Raw genomic sequence first — 15365 nt, 5'->3', positions numbered from 1 at the left:
AAAACATTTCTTCTAGTAGATTGCTTTTATCAAGTTACAGAACCCATATAAATTTTTTTTTATATCAATAGTGATGCTGCTTGCTCTTGTTCTTTCTTTGGGACATAATATCTTTATATTAAAAAAAAAAAAAAGCAAAAAGAGAATAAGACAAAGAAACTTCCTTCTAAAAACATTACCTCTATTTTCTCTCTTAGCTGATGTAGTAGTAGAATAGCTGTCCCTTGAGTATTCTAGAGGACATTCTAAATCCCCTTAAAAGTGGAATATGAAATTTATAGGCAAACTGGAACAATAGGTAAAAAAAAAAAAAAAAAGGAATAAAGCTCCAAACTCACAACCAACTAACCAAACCCATGAGCAGGAGCAGACTTGGTGAGAATTAGTTAAATTTTTCTTTTACCAGATCCTCCAAGTGAATCCACTCTGCTTGTTCCAAAACTCATGCAGGCAGGTGCAAGAAACACCATCTCCCCAAATCTGGCAATTTACTGAAGGGCTCTTCTGCTCCCATCTAACCTACGTGTTTGTGCTTCAGTTGTGTGGAAACCAGGAGCTGCGGAGACGGAATGAAAGGCTGGGCCACCACCAGTCCTTAAGACTGGGTTGCAAGCACAATATTGTGAGAGTGCCTGGACCAGACAACATGGATGTGCTCCTGGATACAGTATTGTGGATGCCACTTATAATGTGGAGGTTTTATTAAATACATGAAAAAAAATCCCATCCAACTGCTGTGAATAATTCGGGTTAAATTGTTAAATTTTTGTGAATAAAATTTATGTGCATATCTATGCCATTCACCCTCTTAAAGAAGAGATCACTTGTATGACATTAGGAAGAGCTATTTGGTTCACTCTGCATGTCTATTACTAGAATGTCATTCAAAGCAGATGCATTTTGCATTGTAATCTGAGAGTAATTAGGCTCAGTAATGAATACAGAACAGTGTAACAGCTTTCTCTCATGGGCCCCATCAGCCATGGTGTTTTCTCTCAGCACAGCTGCTGTGAACACGAAGGAATAATTCTTGTGATGTATCAGTTTTCATTGCTATGAAGTCTCAAAGTCAATAACACATATTCTGAATTGGATTTAAACTCCAAGACTGGATTTATGCCAAGTATTTTTTTTAAATACAAAACTTTAAAAACTGTGCTGCAGTTCATCACTTCTTGTTGCAATGAGCTACGTGTTTATGTTTCTCAGGAACAGGAGTTCACAGAAGCAATGGAATTTAAAATGGCAATTGTAAATGGCCTCATGGAAGGAAAAATCATTTTAGGAAGAAGTAAAAATGATGAGTATGCATACTCTTAGCAGTGTAAATCTGCTAAGCTAACAGTAAACCTTGTTATCACAGCTGTGGTTTATGACAACATGACTGATGCAGCAAGAATAACATTTAGTTCTCATCTTTGTACAGCTTACAGAGATTATGGTGTTAATAGCTATCAAAACACAACTTTTCTCTCATACACTATAGTTTAAAACTATGTCATAAAGACACACAAAGAACATAGAGACTTCTGTAACATTATGGGAATACCCTATGCACTATTTCATAATTATTTAGGAATAGTTCAAGCAGGAAAAGCTGTATATAAGTAGAGGTGGAAAGGGTGGTTTTGGTTCAGGTCCTCTAAGAGTACCCGAGGGACTTCACAGAGTCAAGTCTTTTGTGGGTGTCATGGCAAACAGTGGTAAAATCTTGGCAAAACTGAGCATCTACAGAAGAATTTAGGCTCAAAGTATTTATTGTTTGCCAATGAGTATTCTAAGAACATACACATTTTTGAGCAGTGAGAAGAAAACTATAATGTACTAATGATCTGAGTGGTCTCAGAAGCATACAAGCTGACGTGTCCTAGAAATACAACTTCTGCATTAGTTGCTGGCATAGTAAAAAGACCTGGCCTGTTGTACATTCTTTAGTTGGTGTTGGTAAAAAAAAAAAAAAGAAGAGAAACCTAAATGCACACTTTTCTTAAAAAGGAATTTTGTAGAAATTTCTGTTTTATTCCAACATTCAGCTTGCATGTGTAACCTTGTGACTCTACAGTATATGATTTCAGGAAATAAAGACAAAATGTTTGTTTATTGCACAAAATTTTATAGAGGGATATCAAGTAACATGCTGAAATCAAGATGAAAATATCTTTACTGAATCTCTTTGAACTTCTGTAGGATTTCAGTTTCTTTTAGTTTCCAGCTTTTATTTATTTTTGGGTTTTTTTTAAAAATTAATATTAAAAGTGTATTTCTCCCCTGCTGCATTAGTTTCTCCTTCATTCTTTGACTCCTTTTTCTCTGCTGTCTGTTTAAATTCAAGTGGGAGTCATGCTATAATAGATCTCACACTGAAGTGATTCCCTGCACCATTTTGACTAAGTGATAGTGACAAGAATTACCTAGTGCCAATAACTTTTATTCTTATTTACCTTATGACTGTTTTTCCAACCAAGCAGCGTGAAGGAGCCTTCATGCAATAGAGACTGAGGCACATGAATTGTTTTAAAATTGAATTCCAAAATGTTTCAACATACCTTGATCAGTCTGCTGTCAGTGCTTGTCATTTAGCACAAATCCCCGTAATAGCCTTTCTCCTTCTTGGTGCCTCTTATGATTATTTTTAATCAAAGGTTGCACTTTGTATATTATTTCAAATGTTTTATTTGTGGACCAAGGAACCCTGCAAGTCTGCATTTAACATATCCCAGTGGAACCCTTCCAGTCTGAAAACTGTCTTGTCACACTAGTGAAATGTAAATGCAGCTTTTACTAGACTCAAGCTTAGCCATTACTGTTCATTGTTCTTTAGTAACAAAAGAAGCATGAAGAAACGGTTTCATTTTTCAGTTGGTTTTATAATATATTGATATTTTTTAACTTTAAAAATCAAGAGTGTTTTTTTTAATCTATCCTAGATATCCTTTCCTGTTTGTCTGCGTTACTGTTAATGTTCAGTAAATCATGGTTTTTATTCCTGGTTTGCTAGTGGTCTGTTGAAAGGCTTAGGGACAGCTATTTCACCACTTAAATTTCCCTTTCTCAAAAGCAGAGCTAGTGCTGATTATGTCCTCTGATATCTGCTGAAAAAAAGTTCTATACAAATGTGTGCTATTACAATAGTCATATAAAAGATACAGAGTAAAACAAATATTAAAAAAATTGAAATGGCCTAGTTTTACTGGGCTTGCCTCTCACGATAGAAAACTTGAAGAGGCTCTCATAAGGAAAGGTCTGCCTTATGGAAAATGAAAATGTTGTCTAAATGAGAAGAAAAAGGAAGCCCATGAAACATGACAGCTTGAGCTTAAAGACTGAGTCTGATGACTAGAACAAAATTTGAGAAGTAGTTTGCAATGCTTAGGTTGCTAGTAAGAAAATGTTTGCTTCTTAACCAGGTACAGGAAGACAAACAGCAAATTTGATGATGAGGGTGTTGCAGGGTACTCATGGATGAACAAGACACAGCAGAGTAGTGTAACAGATTTTTGTATTAGTCTACTGTTTAAGTCTTTGATAATTCTCATTTCCTCACTATTTTTTCCAGCAGAGGGATCGGAGGAGTTAGAGAAATTTGTTGTGAATACGCAAGAGGAATTAGACCAAACAAAAGTTAGATAAGTCTCCAGAACTGGGTGACATTTGGAAGAAATCTTTGGAGTAACTCAGACGTGAAACTGTGAAGCATATGGCAAAGCCTTGTAAACTGTAACTGTAAACAGTGCAATGCAATTTCTACTGTGCTAGAAGAGCATTACAAAAAAAAAGTTTGAGAACAACAAAGGACAATCTGGTAATGAGAGACCAGAAAGTCTGATTTCCACTTTGGCAAGGTAAACATATCTAAAAGATAAGACTATTGAGCACATGCAAAAATGAGGGATGTTGGGAAAGACTCATTTATCTTCAGTAAATTAAAATCCTGACTCATGCACTTGATGGAGTGCTGTGAGACTATCTGAGCAAGTGCACTTATTATTCTGTTTTAAGAAAAAAAAAAGGAAAGTCTCATCTCTTTAATTCCCAAAAATCACCCCAAATAAATTTGATTCTTTTCCATGATTCAGCGCATCTTTAGGATGCTGGTATAGTTCATTTTTCCTCCCTCAGGTGCATGAGCAATTTTGAATCTGAGCATCCTGATGTTTTGCAAGCCATTCTAAGAACCTTGCAGATGGCCGTGGCTGGACAGGAGATGATTTGCAGGTACATTACTGTGTCAACAGGTTTTGGGATGTTGCCATGGCTGCCTGGTACCAGGTGTCTTGCTCATGTGCTTAGTTAAACCGAGACTCAGGTTTGTCAAGAAGGATTTAGATCTTCACATTATACAGATTTTTTGCTGTCTTCTTCTGTGGCCTCGGTTATAGTTTACTTTTTAGGGTACTTTGAGTGAGTAAATTCCCTATTCTTCTGTAAGCACATGTACAGTCTCTCTCACGCACACAGAAACATGTTTATGCACACACAAAGAAACTGAGTCTCTCATCTCCTTGTGTCCTATCCTGGGAAACTTTTTGTCTGGACAAAAGGACCTTGAGAAATCAGGCACTGAGAGCAGGAGGATGGGAGCAGGGGAGACTGGAGCAGGCAGGAAAAGTACACAGTGCACTGGCAGCTTGGATAATCTCTCCATGACATAATTCTCAAGATGTTCTCTTGTGAAAATTCCCTTTCTTTTACAGACTGTGTTTTAGTTTCTAGGCAGTTTTTTTAAACTTTCATCCTCCACCTTCTATACTTCACACTACATACTGTGCAATGCTGCTGCTACTTTCCCACATGGTGGCAGGTGTGTTATACTGAAAATCAGATGAATTTTTTCCTTTTGCTTAGCTGCTTCTTCTTTGTAAATTTGTTGGTTTTGCATGGCCTGGTTTTTGGTAGCAGGGGGGCCACAGAAGTGGCTTCTGTGAGAAAGTTCTAAAAGCTTTTGCCATGTCCAGCAGAGCCAATGCCTGATTGTTCTGAAGTTGGACATGCTGCTGGCCAAGGTTGGGTGAATTAGAGGTGGGTAACACCTCTGTGATAACATACGTAAGAAGAAAATGAAAACAAACTGAATTTTTTCTATCCGGAGAAGAGGAGGAGGTGAGAACATGTGAGGGAAACAACATGGAGACACCAAGGTCAGTGGAAAAGGAGGGGGAGGAGGTGCTCCAGGTGCCAGAGCCATGATTCCTCTGCAGGCCATGGTGAGACCAGGGTGAAGCAGCTGTGTCCTGCAGCCTCTGGGGATCCATGGGGGATGCAGAGATCCACGACAGCCCGTGGGGAGGTGCCCATGCCGGAGAGGGTGGATGCCTGGAGGGGGCTGTGATGCGGTGGGAGAGCTGGAGGAGGGAAAGGGCCCTGCTTCCAGGCTGGAACAGCCTGTCCTTGGAGGACTGCACCCTGTGGGAAGAGAGAGTCACATTGTGTGCCTGTGGGAGGGATTCAAATTGCAGCAGTTTTGGCAGGGCTGCTGCTCATGAGATTTGGAGTCATGCTGGGGAGGTTCACAGGGAGCTGTCTCCCATGGGAGGGACCCCACAGTCTCACAGGGGAAGGACTCCTTTCCTGGAGCAGTGGAAGAAAACCTCAGGTGATGAACTGACCAAAACTGCCACACCCTGTCCCCTGTGTTTTCAGCGGGAAGGAGGGAGGGCTGTGGGAAGAAAAGGTGTTTTTAAGGACTTATTTTATTTCTCTTTACCCTCTGATTTTGTTAGTAACAAGCTCGCTCTCTAAGATGAGCCTGTTTTGCCTTTGGAGTGTTTTCTCCCAGTCATCATCTCAACTCATGAACTCTTTGTTAAATTTTTTTCCTCTCCTCTGCCCAACTGTACCAGGGGAGGGTGAGTGAGTAGGTGCCAGGCATTTGGCCAGTATCAAACCATGACAGTCATGCACATAACATTTTTACTCAAATTTGCAATTCTTCAGTTTAACATGTGGTAATGTTTCCGATCTTAAAAAATCCACCGCTTTGATTAAATGGTTTTCTGCGAGATGAAATGCACTTCTCACTTAAATCATCCTCAACATAAAGGAATGGAAGATGGAAAATGAGAAAACACACGGGGTTCTTGGGATGAATGAAAGTATGAAGCATTTTGCATATGTTTGTGGAGTTAACCTCAGCTGGCAGGTAAGCCCCCAGTGAGTCTTTATTTTCTCCACTCATGGAATGGGGTGGGGAATTTGAAGAGAAAAAATGTGAAAACTCCAGGGTTGAGCTAAAGACAGTTTTTCTAAGAGTAGAGGGGGACTAAAAAAAAGAAAAGGAAAAAATAAGTGGTACAAATTTAACTTACCACCGGTCAAGCAAATCCTAACCAGCCTCTGAGCACTGGCTACTTGGGAAAAAATTCCCCTCATTTTACTGCTGAGCATGATGTTTTATGATGTGGAATACCTCTCTTCTCAGAAGTGAGATATTGAGACAAGTCTTACTGCCTGCATCCTCTCTCAGTCTCTTGCCCATCTCCAATCTCCATGTGAGGACAGAGTGAGAAACACAGTATTAAAACTATGCAAATAATATTCAGCAGTGGCTAAAACATTGTTGTATTATCCACATTGTTATAAGGATGGAATAGAATGGAACAGAATATTTCAGTGGGAAGGAACTCACAACAATCATGTAGTGCAACTGTCAACTCTTTGGTCACAGATCAAAACACAGAAACCTATGGGTTGCTATGACAAAAATTAACTCATCCCAGCAAAACTCATACAATATGAATAGAGTTTCAAGAGATGAAGAGTCTTTAAAACAGCTGAGGGAGAATTTGATAGAGAAGAATTCAGAAATGTAATAGGGTACAATTATTCCCCTTTTCTCACAACAACAGTCCATTGGAGAATCAGATGAAATGGTCAGGCTGCAGGTATAAATCAAAGAAAAGGAAGAGCTTTTACACACAGCATGCAGGAAAAGTCTGGAACCCATCACCAGTGTTCCTGTGGAGCCTCACTCTGTAAAAGGATTTGAAAAACTCTTAGGCAAATTTATGGAAGAAAAATCAATCCAGGGCTATAAAACAGAATGCAGATGCAGCTTTTAGCTGGGAAAAAAAAAAAAAAATCCCTAAATGGCAGACTGCTGGGAACCAAAGAAATAGGGAGAGAAAGTAGCAGTATCTGTTTTTGGTATTCCTAAACTCTCTCAGCATACATTGTGTACAGGCCCCTTTCAGAAATGGGATAGAGGCTACATGGACCTTTGCTCAGATAAGTGGTTTCCTTCTCTGCTCTTATGTTTATGTTCTTAGTATTAGACTGCAGTTCATCTCAGGTTATACTTTTCCAGTGACACATTTTGAGTTGAGGGGGCCATGGAAGATAGACACCAGGATTTCCTGACAAAGACAATTTAAAATGTTCCTTATCTACTCCATTTATTTGTGTTAAGTGTTCAAAACAAATTTCTCCAGCAGGTGATTTCCATTCAGAAACATCCCTGTTGATCTGTGTCTTCATTTCTTATTTAAATCATTTGCACGTGTTTTTTCCCCCTCCAAGTTCTCCAAGTGGTTTGATTTCTTCCACAGAAGGTGTTCAGAATTTCTTCAAAACCTTCATTCCTTGTCTGGAGTCTGTGATCCCTGATGGCACTCACTCCTCTCATTTGACAGGTCAACTTGTTCAGATGAGGAAAGGTGATTCTGGTTAAATAACTGTTTCTAATTAGAGGAGGTTAGAAAATACTCAGTTTCAGTCTGCTGCTTGCATTTTAGACAGGTTATCCAGTATCTAAATTAGAAGCAGCAGGTATCTGATCTGAAAAGAAATTGTTTTTCCTTAAATCCGAACCTTTGTGCTTTGGTGTTACTTTTCCTGATACTTCAGTCTGAGTTAGTGGGAACAGCCACATCAAATTCTATTTTGGAGCTGTAAAACTTGCAGCTCTGATTTATTCCCTGAGGGTGATGTGTGGGCTTCAGCGAGGGCTTTTAGACAATTATTTCTAATATAGGTAATGCACCCAGATAAAACACCTGTTCTTGGCAACTTGTTTTCATTAGTATGTTGAAAACATAAAGACTGAAATGAGGCCCATCTTAAAAAGACTTTGACCGTAATGATGTAGAATTTTAAGCAAGGAATTTTATGCATATGTCTTCCACTATCGTATTTTCTAATTTATACAATTTATGTAATAATAATTTATTAAATTAAATTAAAATTCTGTTTGAAATCTATTATTTTTAGCCAAGAAAGAGCTGAATCTAAATTTAAGATCAAATTGAAATACCTAACAACACGTTTAAGCCAGATTTTCCATTTTTGAATTGTGCAATAAAGTAGTATTGACATTTAGGTTCAGGGCTTTGCACTAGTGAGAAATACAGTGGCAAAGCATTTTAGATATGAATATTTTGTTCAGAGAAGGAACCTACATAAGCCCAAATATTTATCCAAAAATTGAGTCAATGGCCCTATCATCTAAGCATTTGTGTATAAATACAAATATAAGAATGGTGCAGATTATCCCTTTCAATTGCTATTTTCAGATGTTTCTTCACTTAAAATTTGGAATGCAATTGTATCCATAGTCTTTTAGTATAAATACACTGAAGAAATAATATCTAAGACAAGCAGAGAGGGCTGGTAAAAATTGTATCCTGCTTGATTTTATAGCGTCATCCTTAAAACAACTGACACCAGCTGCACATCTGGGTTCCAGTGATTTGCTCCTCTACTGTTAAACAATGATTTTTGGGCTAGGCCTGATATGTTGAATTGGGTCATATTTTGATATGATGTATTATTGTCCTGTTAGCAAATGTGGTTTTAGAGGAAAGACTGAACTGTTTCTGCACATACCTGTGCTCTGTGCACTGTTCAGTGCCTGGGGAAAGTGAGGGTCCAGAGCAGCAAGCATCTCTTTTACAGACTAACTGCAAGAAATGGTGAAAAAGAGGACATACAGAATCCCGTGCAGTAAATTTTAGGAAAAGGCTCATCTTTAATTCTTAGATATGTTGCTGCACCACTGTGCAACAGAGAACTGAAGGTAAGAAAAACAAGAAAGGGGGGAACACAAAACATTTGTGTGAAGTAGAGGTGGGGCTCACAGTCAGGAGTGCAATCTTTGTCTCTCATGGTTTCTTTTCCTGAACATGTACATGGAAATGAATTGAAACTGGAAAAGATATCTCAATCTGGTTTGGCAAATGGAACCTGGACCCTGATCTCTGACATCATTGGTAGAGGACAGGCATTCTCTGAGGACCTTGAGTTCAGGGGATTTTCCTTGCAGTTTAGCATGGCATGGAGCAGGGCTTGACAGCCAGGACCAGTCCCACCATCCCAGCCAGGAGCTGGGGAACTGAAACGGGGTACTAGGATTTAGGCTTCTGGGGAGGTCCTTGGGGCTTGGGCTGGGACATGAGGCTCATTGGGACTCCCAGGGTCAGTCTCCCAGCAAAGCACTTATATTGCTTTGCTCTTGTTCTTGCTATTTCCTCAATGAATCTTTCTTTCCTGATAATCCTGTGACAACATGAAAGATGAGAAGTGATACAATCCAAAACTTATACCAACCTATTGCAGAAAGAGATGTCAAACCACAGGAAAACTAACCAGTTTTCTGTCAGGTGAAAATCTATTTTTATTTCCTAAAATAACAGCAAATGCTCAGGATTTTGTCTGTGTTGAACAAATAGCATTACACAAGCTGTCGCTTCAGCTGTAGGTTTCGGTGTCCAGGACATCATAGGTATCGAGTGGAGCTCAAGTTTATACTGTGATGGGTTAGCACAGGGGCAACTACATTGCAGATAACTTTGCTCTTTCATTATGTACTATGACATTTTCTGGATGTGACAAATTTTTGAACTTGTGGTTTTCTAGAAGGTGACCACTAAAGAGTTTCTTGTGACACTTTAGAAAAAATATCTGTTGATAACTGATTCATTTGGCATTGCTCTCTAACAATGTAAATCATGATGTTCTTCTGTGCCATTAGTGCATATAATCTCTTTCAAAAATCCCACAAAATCCCATCTCTTGCCTCTTTTCTTAGTATAGTCAAATATATCTGCTTTATCTAGATTTGGCAGTGCTCCAGTTTCTTTAATGTATTTAGTTAGAAAGAGACTTGGTAAGCAGGTACCCATGTTTAGGGATGAGTGAAGCCAGTTTAATATAGATAGTTTGAGATTCAAGAGTTTGTCTTTTCTCTAACGTCCCTTCCCTCTTCTGCTTACCCTTAAATGCAATTAGATTCAGGTTTATTTGACTTGGAAATAAAATCTTCATGTTTAAACTTAAAAGAGAACATAGCAACACTTTGCTGGTTTTGTGGGAAAAAATCACCAAAAAACAATAGGAAAAAAACCCCAACAAACAGAATCCAAGGCTTTTTGCTTCTCTCACAGTAACAGAAAGGAACAGATTTTGCCTCTAAAAGATTTTTTTCCATCTGTGAGATCTTATTTAATAACAGAAAATAATGAGTGATTAGTTTCATTGATGGTTTAAAAGACACATTTTTACAGTAGTGTCTTACAATATTTGAAGTAGTAGCATTTCACCATTTTTAATTTCTATGAAATTCTTCATGGGCAGAATCCCTCCTTGTATTATACAGTAGCATAATGACTTTTCATACTGAGGTATTTAGTTATTAGGGTCACAAAACTGAACAGTAAACACTTGACCTATATTATTTCTGCTCATGCAACATCATTACCAGACTGATGGATCATAAAGAACTAAAGACATAGCTAAGAGAAATAGAACATTTTGCTGTTCTTTTCTGTGCTGAGGTCAGAATTCAAGTGGTCCCAGAAACACTTCACGCAGCTTAGCTGCTATAATCCTTATTATGATACAGCACTAAATATGTTCACATTTTTTCTGAAAAGTTTGCATTTAATAAGCAATATGTCTTAGTGAATCAGAGTGAAGTAAGCCTTAATGCAGACCAGCTTTCTGAAGGCTGGAACAACTGTCCCTGTATCATCACAGTCAGAGGTTTGCTCTTTTTTGTCTTAAAGTTTTCCAGTGATGGAGACCACTTAAACTCTTAAATAAACTACTCCAGTGCTGTGTTATGAATAGAAATATTCAGCTTGAATTGTGGTTTGTGGTTCTAAACTTTTTCCTGTACTTTGATACAATTAGACAGTTAACCATGCCCAAATAGTCTTCTTTCAGTGTTTTTATAATTTTATTTTTTTTAATAATTCAACTTCCAGTGTTCCAACACCTATTGAAATACAGATGGAAATGCAAAGACCATACATTTATTCTGACTTATTTACCCCCTTCCATCCTGTTTAAATTCCTAATTTTTTTCTTTCTTTCATCAGTTATGCTTAGGGACTCAGAACTGGTCGAATTAAATTTTGAAACCTTATCACGCCTAGAAACCCAGTCATATCTTGGAGAGTATCAAGAAGTCTGTGCCTTACAGAAATAGTAAAGAAATACTGAGTTTCTCAGGAAAATGTCTTTTTCATCATTAGAAATATGATTAGCATACTGGAGTTCTCACATGTTGGATTCTAAATCTGGAAATCTCTGCTGAGATAAGGTGCTTAATCACCTACTCTTTGCACTTTTCTCTACCTTAACTTCATTGTCCCACTTTATCCCATACAAACTCTTTGGCTTCCTTAAAGAGAATGTCTTTGTATGTCAGGACTGATTTTTAAGGCTTTCTTTCATTGTTTATGTGTTGTTAAAAATCAACATGTGAAATGGTTTTGCAGCCTAAGGGCAGAGAGAGGCAGCAGGAAACAGAGATGCAGGAGTTCAGCTTTGTTTTTCTCCCACATGCCCATTGGCAGTCCCTCCATATGTTTGGATTCAGTCTCCCCCAAACCTGTGCCTGAAGCCTTCACAGTGTGTTGTTGCAGTAGAGCAGCAAGCATTCAAGGGTTTATCTGTAATAGATGTGATCACTCACTGTTTATGAAGCAGCACAGCTTGTGCTGATAATGAAAGACCTCCTCTTCCCTCCCCCTCTCAATTAGCAGGTCTCGTCTGTCTCATACTGCTTATGAAAAAGTTTCATGTCAATATTGACAAGATGAGAGAAGGAAAATGAATGGACTTTGTACAGCTTCACTCTCATCGTGTGAAAAATTCTGTGGGAGCCGTTCTGCCTTATTCTCAAACACTACCCTAAACATGAGTAATACCTTAGATGTTGAAGATGATACACCTGACACTGACTTTTACATTTGTTTTATGTTACTCTAGAGTGTGTTCAGGGTGTTATGACTCACCATAAAACACTGTAAAAAGCCCCAAACCCCCAATGCCTTTCCCATCAAAAACAATGAAAAAACCACTCAACTACTCAACTGCCCTTCCAAGTGAGGAATTGGTTTATGGGAATTGGCATTGTGAAGAAGAAGCAAATGCTAGAAATCCCAGAATTTCAGAGGCTTTGTTTTGTGATGAAGGAACTGAATCTCATGAGTCAGAGGTATGACAGCCTATGCAAAGCAATTAACCTTTCTGGGTTTCCAATTTGCAAAATGAGATAGTAATACATCTACTTACCTATCCTCTGTTTTGCCAGGATCAATCCCAGACCTTTCAAGAGGTGCTTCTTTAAAGCAATGTGTGTGAATAAAGCCCAGCCAAAGTCAAAATGACAAAAAGATGAGAATACTTTTAATCCCAGTCTAAACTGAGTCTTTGCTTTTTATCAATCATATTTAATGGGAAAGTAAATGTCAAGGAAATGGATGCCTACATTATTGTCTTTAGTAGTTAAAAAGTGTAGACATAGAGCAGAGCAGTTAAAAATGAAAAAAGGATTAGTACAATATAATAACAATCTATAAAAGAGCAACACAAAGTCAATTTATTGTTCAGTAGAGATTCAAGTAACTGATTAGAAAATAATTCTGATGTTCACCTAGCACAAACTGTGGTGAGTCACATTGTGAATAATTTGCAGGTGGTATTTTATTACAGGTGCCAGCAAACAAAGTTTTTGGTTTCAAGTGAAAAGATTGCAAAACACTTTTTCTATAATGGAATTCAATTTTGCAGTCTACTGTTAGTGACACCATTAGGCACCTAATATTTTATATGCTCACATTTGATAGACAAACTGTGTTAAGGTTTATTAACCTTTGCATTGATGTAGTGCACTTCATCTTTGAATGGCAAACCAACCTATTTACCTCCTATTATTTTATTTCTCTCCTCTTCTTCTCCTAGTTATGAGTCACATATACCTAGTACCAGAAGAAAAAATAGCATGCTAAGAAATAATCAAAATAAACTTAAAAAACATGGCCACCATTGGTTTTTTTTTTCTCCGTAAATTCTCCAAAGTCTCGAATTGTCTTCATGCCTACAGTTTGCCCATCTGTGAGAACACCTTCTAGGTTTGTAATCTCAGTTTGATATTTTTAGCACAACAGTGAAACTGAAATAAAGATCCAAATCTGCTAATTGCATTAAACTCAAAGAAAATGGGTGCTACATGCAAGTTCCTATGGGTTTTGTGGGAGATTGGGGTTTTTCCAGTAAATGGATCCTTTCAAGAGGCAATGTCTTAGGAGAAGCTCACACAGAGCAGTGCTCATCAGCAGAGATAAATATCAGGGCTCTTCACTTGGGTGTCATGCCTAAGGTCACACAGGCAGGGAAATGCCATTAAATCTACTTCCTCTGTAGACTTCAAAAGCCTTCCAGCAGGCTTTATGACATGGCACCTGGTTTTTGAAAATGATCAGTGTGTGCCAGTTGCTTGAAGAAATCTCCAGCCAGAAGAGAAGTCAGACTACCATGCATTTGTGTTGTTGAGAGGCCTCACCAAAAAGACAATTAGAACAAATTATGCTTTTATGGTTCCAGGGCATGATGAGGTTCTAAAGCAACTTTCAGTGGGTAAATATCAAAACACACAAGTAAATAGAAAACTGACTAGTTTTGAGGAGTTGCCTAATAAACATGGTATTGTTACCTTAAATACTCAAGGACTTTTTAAAAATTAGTATCTTCCCATAATACCTTCATGGACTTCTTTTGACAATAAGAACACTTCTGTGTCTGAGCTTTTTTCCTCAAACTCTGATGCCTAACTATTGAACATTTGAGTAAAAATATATTTTCCAAAGCCTCCCACATTTACCACAATGCTGAAGAACACATCTGAAAGTAATGCACTTACACAGGTCTCCAAAAATGCTTGTTCTGCTAATAAGATCAGCTGAAATAAAATTAGTTTGTCAGGATACTGGAGTTTTCCTTGTTATGGATTATTACTGCATCCTTTAGTATTTTTTTAGAAAAATTCATTTAATGTAGCAAATATATTTTGAAAGACTCGTGCATGCCTCATCTATAGTGGTGGATTATTAAATTACCTTGTTCACTGTGTTCGAACAAGAAAACATCATATCAATTTCATTACTGACATGTATAAATTCTTGTTTTTCTGAGATCAGCTTTTTCAACTCCCAGCCTTGCTGGAAGAAATATTTGTGTCTGTCTGAAATGCAGAACTTCATAAAAAAGGCCTCATGAATTTTCGAAGAAAAAGTAAACTTGTAAAAAATAAACCAGAATCAGATTTTAACTAATTGCTAAAAAAACTATTGACTATATAGAAACATCTCATTGGGCATTACTGTTAGTTATATAGTTAAGGCATATTTAATTAGATGCTTGAAATTAATTTTAATGATTATTTTAAAATGTCAAACACATAAGGCCTACATATAGTTGTCCTGCAAAATGTAACTGACATTCTGAAGTTGATTATTTTTAAACTCTCTATATTAGAAAAGCATTAGGAATACCTTTCATTAGGGAACATATAAGAAGTTAACAATTTTGAAATACAGCATTTTAAAATGCAAAATACTATACAGAATCTTGTTGAAAGTTGCTTAAAAAAAAATGTTAGTTCTTTGGCATATACAAAGTTAGTGACCATGTTAGATCCTTGGTTATAGGTTTATGAAATGCACAACTGTGGTGTTTTATAAGGAGAAAACACTTTCAAAGCATTTTTTTTGGTTTTTTTTTGGTGTGGGTAAACAGAAGAAAACAGAAGCAAATTCCCTCCAGAAAATGGTAATTAATCTCTAAATGAGGAGGATTTGATCCACAACATTCATCACTGTAATTACAACCAGAACAAAATTTCTCAGATAATAACACAGATTTCTCAGAGATATATATAGAGAGATTATTTTCTGATTTTGTGAGAATTCTAAGTAAGTAGGTTTTATTCTACTATGTTGTACACATTTAATATTTCCTTTTATTAAATATTAATAGTAATTAATGCTTACTAGTGCACAATAAAAATAATAATTATAAATTATTTCAAATAATGATTCGTAATAGACATGGTTTCCATATATCTGTTGTCTTTTCCATCATTTTTA

The sequence above is a fragment of the Poecile atricapillus genome, chromosome 3, assembly GCF_030490865.1.
Source record: "Poecile atricapillus isolate bPoeAtr1 chromosome 3, bPoeAtr1.hap1, whole genome shotgun sequence".
Classification (NCBI taxonomy): Eukaryota; Metazoa; Chordata; class Aves; order Passeriformes; family Paridae; genus Poecile; species Poecile atricapillus.
Note: the sequence above shows the minus strand (reverse complement) of the source record.